Source organism: Convolutriloba macropyga, chromosome 6, assembly GCF_964194025.1.
Source record: "Convolutriloba macropyga chromosome 6, txConMacr16.3, whole genome shotgun sequence".
Classification (NCBI taxonomy): domain Eukaryota; kingdom Metazoa; phylum Xenacoelomorpha; order Acoela; family Convolutidae; genus Convolutriloba; species Convolutriloba macropyga.
Window position 1 is genome coordinate 25,013,812 of NC_134473.1, and position 13,152 is coordinate 25,026,963.

Here is a 13,152-nt window from a genome sequence, read left to right on the forward strand (position 1 = left end):
AAACACCCAATGAGTGTCAACCTGTAGCATGCTCATTGAGATCCCTAAACGCAGCTGAAATGTAATTCTCAGCAAAGGAATTGGAATTGTAGGCAGTGGCATGGTAAGCAGAACATTTTAGACACTAAGTTTTTGGATGGGAGGATAAAATCGTAACTGATCACAAAGCTTTATTTTTTGCCTTAACATCAAATGGAGCTAATAACAAACATTTTAGCTGACTAACCCTTTGGGTAGACAGTCTTATCCTTTACAATTATACAATTGAACATACTTCTGAACAAAAGTTGGGACGAGCAAATTTCTTGTCTAGAAATCTATCAGCAAAAACACTTCCAATCTTGTATTATGATAGTATTTTCACTGTACTTAAAATGAATTGTATTATGAAGTATTAAGTTGGGTGAATAAGAGCACCCAAAATAAATGCCCAACAGGTGTGGTACCCAATGAGCCAAGCGAGAGAGAAGATATTGAAACAAGTGGCTTGATCAATCAAAAGCGAGAAGACCCTAGTCCAATTAACGTAGCTAATACAAACATTGGGCAGAAATATAAACGAACAAGCAATTTTTCCATGGAGTCTAATTTAATTAGTTAAAACAAATACTTTGATGATACATCCGAATTGGTCAAATCTTACACTGCCATGAAAACTCTAAACTAATATTAGGAAAATACTGACCATTTAGACACTATTGCAGTGGTAAAAAACGCAAGCCAGGACCAAGAGTGAGAATCAAAAAGCTAATTACTAATCAGTATCTACATCTAAGAGGTAGCAAACAAAAAACTAAGAATAAGCAGCCATAGACGACCTGGAGGATATATTTACGAAGCTCGTAAGAAAAATCAGGGGGATAAACTGGCTTGCTTCAGAGGCATCGAACGGTGCATTGCGAAATACACAAAGGACATCGCGATTGTGAAAAACTGCTTGTGGATTAACGGACGGCTAGTAATCCCACAAAAGGCGCAGGTCGTGATTAGAATCCACGAGCACCAACACGGAACCTGAAAGATGATCACAGCGCCGAAATAAATTTGTAGGGTCTTCCTGAAGAATGACATCAAGGCAACAGCGCACTTCTGTCACGCGCGTAGACGCAAAGTTAAAAGCTTTGCTAAAGATTATAGCAAAATCAGACAAAGGTAAAGCAAGAAAATGTATGAACTTAATTAGGAGCTACAAATTGATCCTTGGGTTTTTCTGGTTGCCCTACTACGATGTGTTGCTTAGATGCAAAATCCAAAGAGATGATTAAATTCCCTAAAAATAATAAGGCATTATATGGCGTACCTAGAATAACAAAAGCAGATCTTGGGTCAACATTTAGATTGTTGAAAAATAAACTAAAAGCTGAACGCACTGTAGGATCCAAGAAAGCTTTTTCTATGACATATCAGGAAAAGAGTTGCATTAGAGGCGATAATGTTTACAAAAATTAATAGAGAAGTTCTATCTCGATTTTAAAAAAATCTTTGGAGTTGAACCAAATACATGGCTCCGAAATGCGGCCGAGTTCATTTTAAATTGGCAACGAGCGAAGTAGAAAATGTCAAATATTTTGCAATTAAAAGAAGGATGGCAAGGGCCCGAAGAAAGAGAATGAGCGAAAGTAGCGATGCGAAGCAAGAGATACCGTGGTAGGTACCCAAGTAACCGAACTTGAGATCAGAGACCGATGGAAGGACGAGACTGCCCGAAGAATGACATCGGAACGGCAAAAATATCGGCGACAAAAAATCGGAAGAGAAAGCACGGCTCAGCTCAATTGAAGAGGCCTCAAGAGTTGAGCACATATAGGGAAATAAATTTCCAATTAGAAGGTCTGATCAAAGGAAATATCTTTTGAAATTGGAGGCTTGTCAACCGCAAAATTTGGTGAAAGTAGCTCGATACCGCATTTTGTACAAGATGGTTGACCACAATGCAACGAACCCAATGCACAATTACAGCAGTATCATCAGTAGTACCACCCACAAAATTTCTTACGCTGACGATTAATAGTTCATCTGGGAACAACTCAACAACGAAAAAACAGCCCTTGAAGGACGGCCATACGACGTCCAACACAAAATTGAGCCCTCCAAAAAGCAAAGAATCCCCGATGCAATGCAAGAGGTTTAAGCAAACTCTAGCTTTCTAGCATACGAAATTTAGGAACAAAGAAAAACTCGAAACGCCAAACAAAGAACCGCCGAGAGAGCGCCACAAGAAGAGTTTTGGCATCAAGATTTCCGTCTCTCTCTCTTTTTGTTAGGAAAAATTTCTACAGAGAAACTTCGTCTCTGCTGCTTTTTGAAAAAAATTTGAAAAACCAAGCGTGCAAGAAAGCAGCACATCACTAGAGGATAGGTGACGCGGAAAGTTGAAGACAAATCAGAGAAAGAAACTGAGGGGGCAACGCCCGATAGAAATAAACACGAACAGCCAAAAATATTGATCGGGTCCAAACCTATCAAAATCTTTGACTAGAAGAAAGAAAACTAAATTATTACAGAATTTAAATGAGTGCAACTGGAGATTTTGTACAAGGGGGTTTGATTTATAGTTTTTGGTGTTGAATTTACATTCCATAAAATTCATAGTCTGATGCAGATTTTGTCTTTTGTCATTTAAAATTGTAGAAGCCAAAAGCGTAGCTTCATAGAGAGTTCACTTCATCAGTTGTCCTGTTTGACTTGAAACAACAAAGACTGCTTTTTTAATATTATTTGATAAAGATAGTTTAATCTAACCCTAGAGTTACAATAAAAAAGAACGTTCCGTTGATGTCCAGGTAATAGTCCGTCCGGTTTAAAAGTTGTCACCAAAATTTCAATGCGGAAAATTTGCTAGCGTCGCAGTAGCCTGACCATTTCAATTGATGCGAAAGGTTTTGGAAAAATTTATATATTTGTTCACACTTTTTGTGCCACTATATTTTTTATTTTCTGAAAAGCTCGTAAGACCATGAAGTAGAATAGACGAAATTTGTTTATTTGAGTGAAAAATGGTTCCGTTTGACATAAAGGAATATATAAAATACTTTAAGATCCTGTACTACTGCTAAAATAGCTATTCTAAGTAATTCTAATTAGTTGAAAATGTGTGCCTTTTCAACTAATTGTTCATAAAATCTGTTCATAAAATTTTTGAACTTGTATTCGAGGCAGGCATTTTTACCTGAAATGTTACTTTTGCATCTTTTTGGTGAAAGCAAACCAAAAGGTCTTAAAATTTTTTTGCTGCATGAATATAGTTTTGATTCACATCAAAACTGCTCTTTTTCTGTAGTTGGAAAAAGAAGGGACAAATTAATATTTGGAAAATAAAAATTCAATTGAAAAAAATGAGAACTTATACTTAAAAAATTCAAAAACTGTTTTTTTTGAGAATTTACTTTACACTGGCAAGTTTCGTTGGGTAGATCAAATCAATTTCGCTCTTAGTTTACCTCAGAACCACAATTTTTGACAAAAATTGGCACATTTTTTTCGGAAAAGGAAGGAAAAGCAAGAGAAAAACAAAAACCTGAACAGGACGTTCTCCTTGCTGATGTATATTGTATTGTTCATCTACAGAAAAAAACAACACCGGTGTTTGATTTATCTAATTTGCTAATTTCTATTTTTTTCTTTTATTTCTGCAAAGTTTTTTCTTCTCCTTTGATCCACAAATTTATCAAAATTTCCAGGCCCGAATATTAATCAAAAAAGATTTCCGTGAACTAAGGCAAAATTATAACCAATTTGTTTTCATCAACAGAAAGAGAAAAAGGAAAAATATTTGCAATGCCATCTTTTTTCACCATTTTTTCAAAACAAAATTCTGAAAACAATTATTGATTATTTTATTTACAGCTGAAGAGAGTCATTTAATAAATCATCAAATTTTTAATAATGAGATTTACAAAAAACAGTTGAACGGGAAATGCACAAATTTTTGTTTGAAAAACCAGCAGACCAAAAAGAACCCGAAAATTTCATCAAAATCTCTATTTCTGTCATTTTTATGTTTAATAATATATTAAAGTTCCTAGTTGTTTCTTATCAGTTTTCATTCTTTTGGTGGTTGAAAAGAACGGTGATTGAAGTAAACTGAGATTATGAAAGCAACAATTGTAAAAACGCAAATTTTCAGTTAAGCAAAAATATCAACTTTCTCTTCAACATTCTTACCGCATTTGATATATGGTAAAACTTTGAAGCTCAATTATGAAAATTTAGCTTTAAATATCAGTTAACTATCAAATACTTCATAAAACTTTATGATAAATAATAATAAAAGCTTTCATTGTGTTGCACAAAGTTCCCGGAAAACATTAGTTTTTTAAGAGCAGTAGTTTTTAGATTAATTGGAGCTTAACACTGATTGCCCATTTCCAGTTTGAAGCTTTCATGAAGTCCTTTGATTGATCTTGGTTGATCTCTTTGAACTGTAGGTTGCATTGTTTGTTAGAAATCTCCGGACTGCTAGTTAATTGTTTTGAACGGATCGATTTGATGAACGCGGGGTTTGTTGTTTTTCATAGGTGATATTCACTTTGAGTTTAAGAGGTTTTAAGAGTTTTTGTCAAAAAATACAATCATCCCAAACCACGGGAGAAGTGGTAAAAGATGTAATGAATCCTGGATGGTTTTTTCTCAGTAAAAGAAGAACAGAACCAATTAGTGAAGATCTTTAGAAAGGGTTGAATTATGTACTTTTACTGTTGATGAGTTCCCCTTCATCTATGACTTTTGACAATTTTACTGCAGGTCGAGTCAGAGTAACTGTTGCTGTGAGATTATCAAATGGCCTTGGTATTCCTTCCGGTCGATGGTGATATTTTGTTATCCTTGCGAGTGGACAAACACCTCTTTGGGTAAATTCGTAGTCCTAAATTCCAGAAGTAGTCCGAGAGCGTTTCGCTTATAGTGGAAATCTTTCCTCTTGAAAGTCTTCAATTTTGCCTACGGAAGAATGAAGGCTAGACCAGGTTGTCTAAGAACGAAATGGATGAGTGTCAATGCTTCATCGTTGTATTAAAGAAAGGTAAGTAATGGTGTGGGAATTCAGGATGCCTTCCGTTGCTGTGACAATTCTATCAAAACTTTCTGCTTTCAGTCTCTGATTTCCAGAGATGATGAGCAGTGTTCTCTTTGTTATTTGAATTAGTCTCTCACGTATGCCTCTAAATGGTGTTGATATTTTCCGTTTTCTAAACTTTTTAGATACCGTATTTTTTCTGATGTCAGAGACTATCAGCTCTGGCTAAGCTCTTCTTGATGCAAATGGTCCGTTTAATTTGCATTCTTTTTCTGTTTTTCCAAAACTTTTTCGTTGTGGAAATTTTATCAGGCATTCTTAGGCATCGTTCTGGCTTTTTATTTTTTTCTCAAAATGCTTGTTGCTTTAAAGACGGCCGTTGTCCTTCTGCGCAGTCGCTTCCAAGTTCAATGCTTTTTCGGTTCTACGACAGGGTTCACTCATTTAGCTATTACTAAATCGATCGTTGCAAAAAGTATTGTTTTGAATTGATCAAAATTCCACTGTTCAGGGTCTTGAAAAAAACTTTGGTCCTTGTAGCCATTTCTTTTCGAGCTCTACTGGTTTCAATCCCCTGGTTCCATGGTCTGCAAGGTTGATTTTTCCGGTAATGTTCGCTACGAAAACATTTGCTACGAAAACTTTTTGTCGTATATCTGAATCTATGCATCCTAATGTTACCCTACTATCCGTCCAGAATTGAACTGAGGAAAATTTCTGATTGCATTGCGGCTGCCTCTAATTCAAGTTTAAGTGTACTTATTTGCTTTATCGGTGCTCTTCGGGATTCGCTACTGAAAAATTTCACAATCACATTTCGTTGTAGTTGAAGATCTTATTTAAATAACCGCAGAGTTGCGGAGCTTGCTGTATCTGTAACAATTTAAGCTGATGACTGGTGGTTGGTCCAATAACGAGGCATCTTTTTTTGCTATTTATTGCATGGTTTTGAAATCGTAAAGCCACTGCTGCTGGTCGCTATAAAAATCGAAAAATCGACTGGTATATCTTGATTCTATTTTCTGCAATGTTGAATGAAGGATGTAGGAGGCATCCAATTTCTACTGCCAATGGCGTTATTATTCCTAATGGGTCGAAAAGTGAAGCTGCTATTTAAAAGAGTTATGTTTGTTGTAATCCTTTAGTATGGATGGCTAAAATGGGTTTTCTAGAAATGAAGGTGTCATTACTGACATCCCATGTTTGTCCCAGATTTCCTTGTCTTAATGCTACTTAATTTCCAGTAGTGTCATTCAAAAGTTTCGTTTAAATTACACTAGTGCCATTTAAAGAAACTTAAAATCTTCGCATGCTTCTGCTTAAAAATCAAACAAATTTGAGTGAACATGTTCTTTTCAGATTTCATTTCCGTTCCATTTTACTATCATAGCAAGAGGAAGTTTTTGCTGGCTTCTCTGAGAAGGGCTGATGATTGCATGTCCGAATTAATCTCGTGAAGAAGAAAAGTCTGCACCAATTGGATAGAAATTTTCCGAGTTGTCTGTTGAAGACTTCGGCCAAAGTTAAAAGCTTTCAAGATATGTTGCAGTAACAACCTATGGTCTTCCAAGTCTTCTCTTGAGTTCAGTGTTTGCACCCTTGTTGAACTCTTGTTCATATGAGTAACTTAGAGTGATTTATTTTGGGAGATCTGTGGGGCGGTTTAGGAGATCGTTGTTTTTCTGAACGTCGGAAAGGAAAACGCTATCAAGTATTGTTTATTCGAAATGACAATACCACTCATGCCATTTGATGGGGTGTCCATTGTATGTTTTCATATGTGCCTTGGGCAAGTTGATGTTCATGGGTTGGTTTCTCTGATTTGGTGGAAAATAGCAATTGCTGAATTTTAAGTTGGTTGACTTGGTTGTACGATTTGCAGGTACACGTGTAGCAGAATCGGAGTGAACTGCGGGTTGTATGAAATTGGAGCTGTCTTCGTATATTTCCGTCTTGTTTTCTCTGATTTCGTGTATCTCATGGGAATGGCTGCAGCAAGATCTATTTTGTTGTCCCGTGTCAGTTGGGTCTACTTGTCCTGTTTGTCGACTGTAGGCCCTCTAGATGACCATGGTATTCTCATTTGTAACAAAAATGGATCCTGTTCGCAGATCAGGAAATGTTTCTATTCATTGTTTGTTTTTGATTATTTGCGGCAGGAAATTGTGAAGTTGCTAGTCAGTTTTTGTGGCGTTGTATGTTGGTGGATTGTGCTGCTCCCCAAAATTTGTAAATTGGTTGCTTTGTTGACAAATCAACGGCACGTAAAGCGTTTTTTCTTTGGATTGGTTCCTCTTCCCTGTCACTGTTGTCGCCGCTTTCCTGTGATGGACAGTTGGTACTACTTTTTTTTTATTTTGAACGCTTGACATTGAATATCTGACTTGCCCGTCTGTACAACCAACTGTTTTGAATTTCTCTGCTTGTTGTAGTGTGGATGTTACTTGGTGATTTCGGTTGTCTTTGTTGAAATTTGCCAATTGAACTGGTCCTTAGTGTGACTATGCCCATTTGTTTCGAAGATCTCGTTTTGCAATTTGATTGTGTTTCTGTCAAAAAATTCAGGCTGTCGTTTGTTCTATTTTCTACTCTTTGGCATTAGGTTGACAACTGGAGGTCTGTTCAACATTCGAGCGAGATGCCCCCCAATGTACATTGTTCCAATTCCAACCTATAGATTGCTTCTATTTCGTGCTGACTATAGCTTCTTTTCTATGCATTGTACAATGCTTGCAGGATTCATTCGAAGCGTCTGATTCTCTTTCCTTTCAATGCCGACTCTCGGATGAAGAGTTATGGGTGCTATTTTCATATTGCAATGATTGCTATCGTTCAGTGTTCGTTTCTTGTTCTTAACTGCTGGGCCCGACCTCGTTCGAAATATAAAAACAGATAGTGTTTTAACTGTCAGTTTCGGGTATGAATCTTGTTGAAGTGATATAGATTGCACTGTTTAGACTGTTCTTTGATGGTGAATTATCTCTCGAATTATCAGAAAAATTATGTTAGTTGCTTAATTTCTACCTCTGCTTGACGTTGGGCCTGATCTCAATTTTTGCCTTTTGTATCTGCTGGATGTGGTTTTGATGAAGGCGCATACACAGAGGTTTCTGTAGTCGGAATATTTGCTGTAGCATTAACTTTGTTCTTCTCTGATATTTACAAACCGTTTACACTTTTCTTTCATTTGAGCAATGTCAATGTGCTTTCAACTGAGCGTTCGATAACTGTGGCGTTCTTTTTTCGTTGTAAGTATAAATTCAGAGACTTCAACCAAAAGCATGTCCAAACATTCTTTATGTTCCTGCAGAGCGTCATACGTGAGTTGAAGATAATCTTCTTTTTGAAACTGCTTGGTGTATGATTTTCACTGCTGAGTGCCAATCAACCTCACGTCTCATGTTTTGATGAATCAATGTTTTTTCCTGTTATTTGTTTTTTGTTCCATTGGTTTTAATCTGTCTGCCGTTTGCAATTTTTCAGTCTTTTGGCTTGCAATTTTTCTGGCTCAGCGCTTGATTAGTTTGCAGTTTTGAACAGTTTCAGTATCTCAGCAATATCAAACTGCACTATCAAAAGTGGCACCCGTATTTTGGCGTGCAAAGAGTACTCAGTGATACTTGAGGTTGGGAAAAAGCTGCTCTATATACTTCAGTTGTCTGTGTTTTGTCTAGTATTCTCTGTACTGTATGTATCGTAAAAAATTAGTTTTTTATGGTCACCCTGTATGCTGATAATGTATTTTGTTTTGATTTCTTTGAAAGAAAACTTCGTTTTTATATGGTAATGGCTTTGAGTTGAAGAGATAACTGGATTTTTTGTCAGAATATAAAATCATCCTAAACAACGAGAGAAATGGTAAAAGATGTAATGAATGTTGGAGAACTTGTTCCTAAATCAAAAATTGACTTAATTGGTGAAGATTTTACTAAAAGTTTGAATCAGGTTGGAGTTGTCAATGTAGACCATCTTGCTCAAAAAGTTGATTTGACAATAGTGAAGTCAGACGCTTTGGTTTTGGCGGTAAATTAGCATGGAGACATCTGAGCTAAAGTTCGAAATCAAATCAGGCATAGGAAATCAGAATAGGAATCATTGAAATTAATATTAAAGCTTGAGCTTCAACAGGCAGGTTTCTTTTTAGTCTGCCAGATTGATCATAAGGCATGTAAATTCTCTAGATTTTGTTCGAGAATTTTTCTCGAGAATTTTATAATATTTATCACATCCTTGCAGGTTCTTGGATTTTGTTTTAAAATTTTGTGCTTTTTGATATAATTAGTCATTCGCAAATTGAGAACAGTTTTTTTCCTTTGATTTTAAACGATGACCTCAAATTTAGCTTGTATTGAATGGACCGACAACCGAACCTCATTTCCCGGAAATCGAACTTTACGTGCAATGATTCGCTGGCTCAATCTACTTCATGGTTTCACGTTTTAACATGTAAAAATTGTCTTGAATTAAACTTGCACGGCTGCTTGGGAAACACTAACGTTGATTATTAACAAACTTAATATAACGACGGGGCCGAAAATGTTTCTAAATTACAAACGTATTAATGAGCGCTTAAAACAGCTGTTTACCATAATGACACCAAATCTTGTGAGGTTTATGGTTTTATGTACATATATATAAACATATATGTATGAGAAACCTCAACAATTTTTGTTGTAGCTCCCGTGAACGGCCAGACTTAGGTTTTTGAGTTCAAACTGTTGCAAATGTAAGAAATTGTTTCAGAGAAAACTTGTCTTTTGATCTGACGGTTTCAATTTCGCGCATACTTAACACGTGTTTGGCCATAACTACTAACATTCCCGTGGCTCTTACTACAGCAACGCAAACCATTGACGCCAATAGACCTTTATAGTGCTTCAAATTCAGTGAAAAATTTTTTCACTAGAAATAAAAAATGCTAAATTAATTTTCTTTGATTTTTGTTTAGTTCTTAGCAATCTTCAAAGCATCGAAATATAATATTCTGAATTAATTTTGCATCGTATACGAGCACGGTAAAAGCTCTCGTAAGAATCAATCCAGTTGAAATGCTTTGATGTGGAAATTGTGTATTTCAATCGCGTTGTTGAGTTTTATTTGTTTTTAATGAGAGCACAGCACTGATATGCTATTTCAAGAGGTATAGAGATGGCTGAAAATAGGTATGATGAACCAAATATTCTTCCCAGTTTTTTATCTTCTTTAAATTCCATCTGTTAGAAAATGAGCTTTTTTATGCATAACTAAATAGATCGCAGGTCAAATAAGCCAAATTAAGCAAACTTATCGCAATTTGTTCAAATACCGGTTCGCTAAGAGGGAGAAAGAGCAAAAATAGGGGAGAGAAAGGAGCGTCTTTATGGGCGCTTTTAAAATGAAGAGTATTTCTTGTAATGACGGTGGGGGGGGGGGGGGGGTAGGGGGTAGGGGGCAGGTAACTTAAGGGCTGAAAAGTAAGGCTGACTTGGGCAATAATATACTTTTAAGTTGGGCTCTGCTTATTTTGCTTTTGATTTGGCCATCTTTGTGATTTCATTTCAAATCAACTTAATGTATTTTTGTGGATGACCGAATTTATCTAGCACTCGAAGCTACTGTTTTTTGTTGTCTGTTGCCGACGTCGGTGTAGGGTGCAATCCACTGCCCTCTTAGCCGACTGTCCTTTTGAAATGAGACAAAGCTCACTTTGTATCAAATAAGTCCTATTCATTCTTATTTTTTCATTCTTATTCAGCTTTATTTTTGGGGGGTGTTTGATTTAATTCGATTCAAAGTTCTTGCGGGAATTTATCTTTAGTAGCTAGATTTGTTTTTGAAGTATTCGCATAGCTTTTGTATTTGAAAATTGGGTCTCGATAAATTAATTTCTGCTCAAAATGCGAGACGTTTATAACGAAGGCTGTATGCTCATTTGCCTTTTTAAAGTTTGTGAATCTTTAATCGTTAACTTATGACTGAATTGAAAACTAGATAGGCCATGTTAACAGTTGCTTAATTTACCTGTTCAAGTGAATAAATTTATTTGGCGATTTTCTGAATTCCTCCAATTTAGTTGATATTCTGAAGTCCTCATCCCCAAAGTTATCACGAAACATGTATGCCGTTAATAACATCTGTTATTTTATACTTTAAAAAGTGAATTCTATTGGTTAGCGCTGGTCGATACTATAAAATGTTATTGATTATAAAAAGTATTTTTTAAAGCAAAACTGAACTCCGTCTTCTCAAGGAAATACGGCAAAAATTGAGGAGGCGTTTGATATAGGTGGATACATGGTTGGCAGGGCAATTTCGGCTTTCGAAGCTTTCGGCTAATCGTGAACCCGCACCCTCCCCAGGTAAATAGCTATCTAAACTGGTGGTCTTAGAATACACTTAAGCAGTATACACTAGTCTGCTCTAGTGTCTGCTTAACTGCTATCCTGCATACCCTTGTACCCTTGCCACTGTGTATAACATGACTAGCCCCCACTTACTGAACAGGGGGGGGGGGGGGTTGGGGTTGAATCGGGCGTAGTAGTTGAAGCGTGGGGTTGAAGCGGCGGGTACGGGGAATCATTGGAGTTGAGTTGAATCGGCGGTGATGTCTTTTGAAGGCTATAATACCTACTTAAAATCGCATTTGGACATACTACGGGCTGCGCTCTATTTGTTTCTTCCTTTCATCCTAATTTATACTCCCTTCTTTTAATGTCCACGTCAGTAGATAGCTTCCACCCTCCCGCTTGGCTTGTTCACATACAATCTCGCAACTCTCCGACCGTGCCCCGCCCCCTCTCCCCTGCTCGACCGAAAAATGCCGGTACCAAACGATGCACACCTTAGTCTTAGTTTGTGCCTGGGGTGTTTTTGTGGTGTACTTTATGTAAATTGCAAACTTAATTTCCCGTAAACGATCAACATCTTCTGCTCCATTTACCAACTTGCTCTTAATGCGGTTTATTAAGTTCTCTTTTCTTATCATCAACATCATTTACAAATGGCTTCCAGGTAAGTGCATGGACCCGTATTTACTTACATATTATGGGAGGGGCAGGGGTAATTTGTGCGGGTAATCGGCATCACATGCGGTCACAAGAAAACCAGCCATGTTTTCTGAATGGAAATTAAAAAAATCATTTGTGATGGGCCTAAGATATTTTGCAAGTAGTGCTAACGGCCCTCGTGTCTGCAATTTTTTCTTCAATCACAGTCATTTTATGCAGAGATAAAGCGTTTTAAAATTTTTGAATAGTACAAAAGAGAACTAAAAAAACTGCCAATGTATTCAATTTCAATACATGTTTCAATCAATAATATGTGTTTATGGACCAATATTGAACCTTTTGGTGAGAATTGGACATAATAAGTTTTTTTGGGTAGTAAAAAATAACTCGAGAAATTTGATAAATTGATAAGAATTTGTTAACTGTGCCCAACATTAGGTACCGCATCTGTTAATGTCTTTTATTTTCAGTCATAACCATAGATTTTTCAGCTAATAAAAAGATTGAACAAAAATAATTTAGGCTGTTGCAGTAGAGTCTATGCAAAATTTGACAGTCAGTTTTCCGCCAAAGATCACTTCAAGATTATTTAAGGTGTCAGTACATCTTAAAAATTTGTCGGCAAAGAACAGTGACATTTTTTTGTTTATGGAGTCAGATTGTTTTGATACATTACTTGTGTTTAATATTACAAAGTTCGATATATTACTTGTGTTTTCTGCTAGCGTATTGCTCTACCTTGCACCAACTTTTGACTGCTTCTAGACATTTTCTCATTGTCTGAGCTATGTGTTTCTTCTTTTAATTAACAAAGAGAACTGTTTCGTCGTTGAAGAGTGTCAAAGAGCATTGCATAGTTACAGAAGGCAGATCATTTACATAGACGAAGGAAAATAAGTACCTATAATTTATCTTTGAGGAAAGCCACAGTTTTCTTTCTTCAAAGTGGATCTGAAGCACTGCTTTAACATTTTCAAATGTGTTGATAAAAATTACTTGGATAACACGTTCTGCTTATAGAGCCGTTAATTTTTAGTGTTTGTAATGAAGTCGAGTAATCAATTCTATCAATAAAGTATGAGTTGTCTTCTCTCGTTTCAACTGAAAGGTTTTATAATTTTTTCAGGCACAAAAGTAAAGCGTTTATGCAGG

At 36.3% G+C, this 13,152-nt stretch overlaps 1 protein-coding gene across 1 annotated transcript in view; it reads left to right on the forward strand.

Moving 5' to 3' along the window:
- Window positions 1-11,790: 11,790 nt before the first annotated feature.
- Window positions 11,791-13,152, forward strand: part of LOC142341591 (uncharacterized) — a 499,295-nt gene continuing 497,933 nt past the window's right edge. The window contains exon 1 of the mRNA XM_075392645.1: window positions 11,791-12,004. The gene's annotated coding sequence lies outside the window, so the exon portion shown is untranslated. The remainder of the gene's footprint in view (window positions 12,005-13,152) is intronic.